Source organism: Hippopotamus amphibius, chromosome 15 (genome assembly GCF_030028045.1).
Source record: "Hippopotamus amphibius kiboko isolate mHipAmp2 chromosome 15, mHipAmp2.hap2, whole genome shotgun sequence".
NCBI classification, from domain to species: Eukaryota; Metazoa; Chordata; class Mammalia; order Artiodactyla; family Hippopotamidae; genus Hippopotamus; species Hippopotamus amphibius.
The window spans coordinates 18078478-18086637 of record NC_080200.1 but is presented as its reverse complement, the minus strand read 5'-3'; positions in this window follow the sequence as shown (position 1 = coordinate 18086637).

The following is an 8160-nucleotide window of genomic DNA, read 5'->3' as shown; positions in this document are numbered from 1 at the left end:
ACACTCACTCTCTTAAACACATACACATACATACATCCACGCATGCACACAATTGCATACACAGTCACATACGCATACACACTGTGTGCACACAGAGACACACAAACATGCACCCACATGTGCTTGCAGTTACACACACACTTACACACATGTGCACCCACATGTGCAAAAGACAACATATGCATGTATGTACCCATGCACACAGGTACATGCACACACTCATACACACACACCATCACATGTATGTGCACACAGTCACACATACACTTACATACAGTCCCACACACAATCGCATAGTCACACACAGACATAGAACTCATGGAGACCGAATGTCTTAGAGCTTGTTGTCTCTGAATCTTCCAGCAGAAGGAGCCTCCAACACACTTAGGAGAGGAACAGACACCCCACAGCAGCCAGTGATGAGACCAGGCCTGGGTGTGTATTGAGAATTTTTTTTCAATATTTATTTATTAGTTGCATTGGGTCTTTGTTGCTGCTTGCAGGCTTTCTCTAGCTTTGGTGAGCAGGGGCTAATCTTTGCGGTGGTGCAAGGCCTTCTCATCCCAGTGGCTTCTCTTGTTGCTGAGCACAGACTCTAAGTTCATGGGCTTCAGTAGTTGTGGCACATGGGCTCAGTAGTTGTGGCTCACAGGCTTAATTGCTCCTTGGCATGTGGGATCTTCCTGGACCAGGGATAGAACCCATGTCCCCTGTATTGGCAGGCAGATTCTTAACCACTGTGCTACCAGGGAAGTCCTGCGTATTGAGAATTAAGCAGGGGACCCATGGGGCCCATGCCTCCCCTCCTCCCCCTCACTCATTCATTCACCACCATAGCCTTTAGTGGAAAGTCAAAGTCCATTTGTAGTAGGAGAAGAGACATTTGTCACCCCAAGTATAGATAACTCTTTGAAGGGGTTAACTTCACTGCAGTGGGAAAGAAATTGTTCATTGAGTGGTGGGAAAGTGGGATCAAGCAATTTTTTTTAAAGATTGAGGTAATAGTGTTATTTGTATTCCACTGGGAATGATCCAATAGACTTCAGGATACATGGTAAATATACAAAAATTAATTGTATTTCTATATTCCAGGGGTTGGGAAACTGTGGTCTATGGACCAAATCTGCCCTGTGGGTTGTTTCTGTAAGATATAGAAGGGAAGAATTGTTTTATATTTTAAAAGAATTGTAAAAGAAGGAGAGGAAGAGGGAGAGGGCTGTGCGGCCTGAAATATTTACTATATGGGTCTTTATAGAAAAAGTATACCAATCCTTCTGTACACTAGCAGTAAACAATTGGAAAATGTTTTCAAATACCATTTTTCAAGTATCATGTACCAGAAAAATGAATTAATCAGGTATAAATCAACAAAATATGTGTATGATTTCTAGGATGAAAACTTCAAGACACTGATGAAAGAAATCCAAGAAGACCCAAATTAGTAGAGAGGTATACTCAAGGAGTGGAAGACTCAATATTGTTAAGATGTTAAAAGTGTCCTCAAACTGATTTATAAATTCTAAGAAATCACAATCCCAGGAGGAGTTTTTGTAGAAATAAGCTGATTATAAAATTTACATGAAAATGCAAAGGACTTAGAATAGCCAAAATTGTTCTGGAAAGGAAAAATATATTGTAGTATTTACAAGACTCCTTTCAACACATGATATAAACAACAATAATCATGACAGTGTGATACTGGTCAAAGGCTAGACACGTTAATCAATGGAAGAGAACAGAGAATCCAGAAATAATTTTTAAAAACACGCAGGGCAAGTCAATGTACAAAGGATAGTCTTTTCAATAAGGGGCACTGGAAAAATTCAACATCCACATGCAAAAAATAAAAAGTCATTCCGTACCTCACACCTCATACAAAATTTAATTTAATATGAATCACAGAACTAAATAACGTAAACATGTAAAACTTTTAGAAGAAAAAAATAGAAAAGAATCTTTGTGGCCTTAGATTAAACAAAGAGTTCTTATGTATAACACCAATAGCAAAATCATAAAAAGAAAAAAAATTGATAAATTGCAAGTTACAAACCTTTTAAAATTTTGTCCTGTGAAAGAAATTTAGGATAAAGACCAGCCATACACTAGGAAAAAAGACTTGCAAATCACATATCTGACAAAGGATTTGTATGTAAAAGCCAACAATCAGAAGGTAACAATCCCAGGGAAATTAATGGGCAAAAGATTTGAACAGGTGTTTTACTACAGAAGATATATGTATGTCAAGTAGGTGCATAAAAAAAAGTGTTTAACCTCATAGTCATTAGGAAATGCAAACTAAAATCACAGTGATATATCATTGCCCACCCATAAGAATGGCTGGGGTAAAACTGACACCATCAGGAACTGCTGAGTATGGGGAGCAACTAGAACTCTCACATATTAATGATAGGAATTTTAAGTGACATGGACATATATGGAAAACGGTATGGAGGCTCCTCAAAAACTTAAAAATGATAATACTATGTGACCCATCAAATTGAAATCAGGGTCTCATAGGGATATCTGCACTCCCAGCTTCATTGCAGCATTACTCTCAATATCCAAGATAGTGACATGGCCTTACTATCCATCAATGGGTGAATGGATGAAGAAAATGTGGTATATATATACAAGGGGATATTATTCAGCCAGGAGAAAGAATGAAAACCTGCTCGTTTGTGACAACGTGGTTGGATCTTGAGAGCATTATGCTAAGTGAAATAAGTTAGAGAAAGACAAATACAAGCAGCCTTCCATATCTGTGGCTTCTGCATCTGCAGATTCAACAAATCCCAGATCAAAAAGATTTGGCACAGGTGGGGAGTCCAAAAAGTTCCAAAAAGCAAAACTTGAATTTGCTGTGCATGGACAACTATGTGTTTACATAGCATTTACATTGTATTTGGCATTATAAGTAATCTAGAGATGATTTAAAGTATACAGGAGGCTATGTGTAGGTTATATGCAAATGCAGGGACTTGAGCATCCCCAGATTTTAGTATACACGGGAACTCCTGGAACCAATCCCCCCTCATCCCCCCACAGATACCAAGGGATAACTGTACTGTATGATATTACTTCTATGTGGAATCTAAAAAAGACAAACTCAAAGAAACAGAGTAGAGTAGTAGTTACTGGGGGTTGGAGAAATGGGGAGATACTAGTCAAAGGATACAAACTTCTAGTTATAAGATTAACAAGTTTGGTGATCTAATGTACAGTATGGTGACTACAGCTAACGGTACTGTGTCAGAAACTTGAATGTTCCTGAGAGTGTAGATCATAAATATTCTGACCACAAAAAATAAATGGTAAGTATGTGATGGGGTAAAGATGGTAGCTAATATTATGTAGTCATGACTTTCTTTTCTTTTTTTTTTAACCTGAAGATCTATTTATTGGATTTACAAAAGGTCAAGAAAGCTTGTTAGATGCTAGAACCAATTGCTTTTTTGTTTTTGTTTTTTACAATAAACTGCATATATTTAGAGTGTACAATTTGGTATCCCAATCTCCCAATTCATTCCCCTCCAACCCTCCCCGCTTTCCCCACTTGGTGTCCTTATGTTTGTTCTCTACATCTATGTCTCTATTTCTGCCTTGCAAACCGGTTGATCTGTACCATTTTTCTATATTCCACATATATGTGTTAATATACAATATTTGTTTTTCTCTTTCTGACTCATTTCACTCTGTATGACAGTCTCTAGGTCCATCCATGTCTCTACAAATGTCCCAGTTTCATTGCTTTTTACAGCTGAGTAATATTCCATTGTATATATGTACCACATCTTCTTTATCCATTCATCTGTTGATGGACATTTAGGTTTCTTCCATGTCCTATTGTAAATAGTGCTCCAATGAACATTGGAGTGCATGTGTCTTTTTGAATTATGGTGTTCTCTGGGTTTATGCCCAGTAGTGGCATTGCTGGGTCATATGGTACTTCTATTTTTAGTTTTGCAAGGAACCTCCATACTGTTCTCCATAGTGGCTGTATCAATTTACATTCCCACCAGCAGGGCAAGAGCGTTCCCTTTTCTCCACACCCGCTCCAGCATTTACTGTTTGTAGGTTTTCTGATGATGCCCATTCTAACTGGTGTGAGGTGATACCTCATTGTAGTTTTGATTTGCATTTCTCTAATAATTAGTGATGTTGAACAGCTTTTCCTTTGCCTCTTGGCCATCCGTATGTCTTCTTTGGAGAAATGCCTATTTAGGTCTTCTGCCCATTTCTTTTTTTTAATTTTTTTTAATTTTTATTTTTTTGGGGGGTACACCAGGTTCAATCATCTGTTTTTATACACATATCCCCGTATTCCCTCCCTTCCTTGACTCCCCCCCCCTCGAGTCCCCCCCACCCTCCCCGCCCCAGTCCTCTAAGGCATCTTCCATCCTCGAGTTCTGCCCATTTTTTGATTGGGTTGTTTGTTGTTTTGATATTGAGCTGGATGAACTGTTTATATATTTTGGAGATTAATCCTTTGTCTGTTGATTCATTTGCAAATATTTTCTCCTATTCTGAGAGTTGTCTTTTCATCTTGCTTATAGTTTCCTTTGCTGTGCAGAAGCTTTGACGTTCATTAGGTTCCACTTATTTCTGTTTTTATTTCCATTACTCTAGGGTGTGGAAGTCATCACTTTCTAATTTATAAATGTATTAAATCAATGTGTTGTACACCTTAGACACAATGTTTTGTGTCAATTATATCTCAATAAATCTGGGAACTTTGTTAAAAATTAAAAATGGCACACTTTGGAAATAGTTTGGTTGTTACTCCGAATGTTAAACGTACACATATAATGTGACCCAGCCATCTCATTTCAAGAGCAATGAACACGTGTACACAAATATTCATAATAGTTTTATTCATAACAACACAAAATCGAAAACAATCCACATGTCTTCCAACTGGTGAAGAAAATGAGGCTCAACATACTATGGAATATTACTTAACCAAGTGTCGCATGCAACATGAATGAATTGTAAATGCACTGTTGGGTGAAAGAAGCCAGACTATAGGAATGGAGAACAGATCAGTGTTTGGCAGACGTTGGGTTGAAAAATGTTTGACTATCAAGTGTGACTATGGTAGTGGTGGTTACATGACTCTAGACATTTCAAAGCTGAGAACTGTTCGCCAAATAGAGCAAACATTCCTGTCTGTAAATTTTGTAAATTTACATACAGCTTTAAGATGAGGCTGAGGGTAACTAAGCGCACATATTATTTGCATAAATATACTAAGAAGTGATATACAAAAGTAAAGTGTTTACCTAAAGATGAAAAAACAGGAAAATGAAGAACATATGGAGGAGCAATATTTTTCACTGAGCATCTTATTTTCTACATGAGTGAATGAATTCCCTGTCAAAAATATTACTTTAAAAAGTTAGGTACCATTCTTCAAAGTCTCATCTAGTAAGCCTGCAGGGTCTCCCCAGGTGATCTGATGCACCTGGGGCTGAGACACACCTTGAAAATTACTTCCTTGGAAGGTAAGGTATGAACTCTGAAGCCAAGATGACCACACTTAACTCCCACTCCACCACTCATCCACTGAGTGATCTTGAGTAAGTGAGTTGATCTCTCCAATCCATAAGATTGGTGTGAAGATGAAATCAGAGTATACTTGGGGGAGCTGAAGTGTCATCACCTTCTCCCCTCCAGTGGTCTTCTTCGGTTAATAGGACCAAAAGCAGTGTCTGTGGAGTCATCAAGCCTTACGTGTTGTATGAAAAGTGTTTAACCACACCCGCATCTTACATGAATATATATGTATCTATTGCTATAAAAATGAAATTTCTACTCCCAAAGTTATATGATTAAGAGTAACTCAATATGTAATTGGTTGTGATATCTCAAGCTATCAAGGTGCATAAAAGAGAATTCTAGCAAAGTAAGACAAACTAAATTATTTCCTGACATATGCCATTTACAAAAATAAAGAGTAGCTTGAATACTTAACACTTAAAGATTTTAAAGATCCCCAAGATGATGATTTTATGTTGTGGAAGGATATTCATGATACATTATTATACGAAAAACCCAGATTAACAAGAAAAATGTAAGATAAAACAACATTTTTGTTTGTTGTTGAGGTAAAACTCACATAACATAAAATTCATTCTTTCAGAAAGTTTATAGCATTAAAAAGTGTTTGATTCCATGCATCTAGTACATTCACAACATTGTGCAACCACCACCTCTCCCCTATCTAGTTCCAGGATATTTTCATCACCTGCAAAGGAGACCTGTACCCATTAGCAGTCATTATTTCCCTCTCCACCCTCCAGCTCCTGGATCTGTCTCTATGGATGTAGCTATTCGGCACATTTCCTGTAAACAGAATCATACAATATGTGACCTTTTGTTTCTGGCTCCTTTCACTTACCATAATATTTTCAAAGTTCATTCATGTAGCATGTATCAGCGCTTGATGCCTTTTTGTGACCCAATAACATTTCTTGTCATGGATGTACTTCATTTTATTCATTCATTCATCTCAACAGATATTTGAATTATTTCCCAAATATCCAACTTTTGGCAATTGTGGATGGTGCCATTATGAAGGGCCATGTACAACTTTTTGTTTAAACACCTGTTTTCAGCTCTTTCGGGTACATACCTAGGTGTAGGATGGCAGGGTCATATAGTAATTTTAGGTTTAATTTATTGAGGAAACCCAGGCTGTTTTCCACAGTGGCTGCACTGTTTCACATTTGCAACAGCAGTGTATGAGGATTCCAGTTAACCTGAATCCTCACCAATGCTTGTAACTTTCATTAAAAAATTTTTTTCTTGCCATGCTAGTGGGTGTGAAGTGATATCATATTGTGGCATCAATTTACATTTGTCTAATGACTAATGATGTTGTGTATCTTTCCATGTGCTTGTTAGTCATTAAAACAGCAATTTAAAAAAGGAGATTATATGTAAATATAATACATTTATATGTAAATTCAAATTTTTACATAGTAGTTTAAAATTTGGCAGTATATGTGAGAGAATATGAACAGTGATTACTTTGACATTTTTGGATTATGAATATGATTTTTATTTCTTACTTTTTATTGTTTGCATTTTCTTCTATGACAAGGTATCATTTGGGGGAAAAGAAAAACATTTTAAATAAGAACTCTGAAGGCAAAGAAAATCATATGCTATTTTCAGCTTAGAATATACTAAATATTTACTCATTTCATGTTACAGGGTTTCTTTCTTAATTTGCGGCCAGTAAGTCTTCTGGCCCCTGAAGTACTCTGAGACTAGGACTCTATCCCAAGACCCCCGCCCTACCTGAGTGGGACAAGTCCCGGGGCAGCTACTGTCCCAGGTGCTGAAGGAAGTGGCCCCACTCCTGCCCTCTTCACCTCCTTTCACTATTATGGACCCTCTTGACCTCCACTTCCTAGAACATCTAGATGAAAACGAAGTCCTGGGTCATGCCTCTCTGAGGGAAAAGAATTTTTTTTTTCAGTTCCTAGCATCGGGCCAGCTTCACATCAAAGCCCTTTGTACTGGGGCGGGGAGGGTGGGGGGGGCTTGGGGGGGGCGTCAAGGAAGGGAGGGAAGATGGGGATATGTGTATAAAAACGGATGATTGAACCTGGTGTACCCCCCAAAAAAATAAATAAATTAAAAAAAAAAAAAAAGCCCTTTGTAGCTATGCAACAGATGTAACTATGGAGATTTTGAATTTACTGAATTTTCTAGTGACAATTATCTTCAACAGCAGTTTCCACGTGTCTCAAAACTTAAACAGAATTTTTATGACTTTAAAACATTTTAAAATTGAGAAAGCGATGCAAAAAGAAGTGTGGCGATGAACGCTTATTGAGTACTGATGCTTACTGGATACTGAGTCAGTCATTTTGCTCATGCTTGCTTATAAATCTCCACAACATCGCAATAAAGGGGCTACTATTATGTAATCAAGGCGTAGAAGCTTACAGAGAGAAAGGATTTTCCCCAAGCATAACAGCTAGGAAATGGCAGACTGGGATGGTGACCTCGGTAGGGAGGGAGTGGTGGATCCAGGGTCATCCGACCCTGACAGCCTCTAGCTCACTGCTCCACCTACCCTGAGAGTAGCCTAGTCCTCGTGATCCCAGATGGAGCTCCAGCTCCCACATCAATGACCCCCGCCCCCGCTCA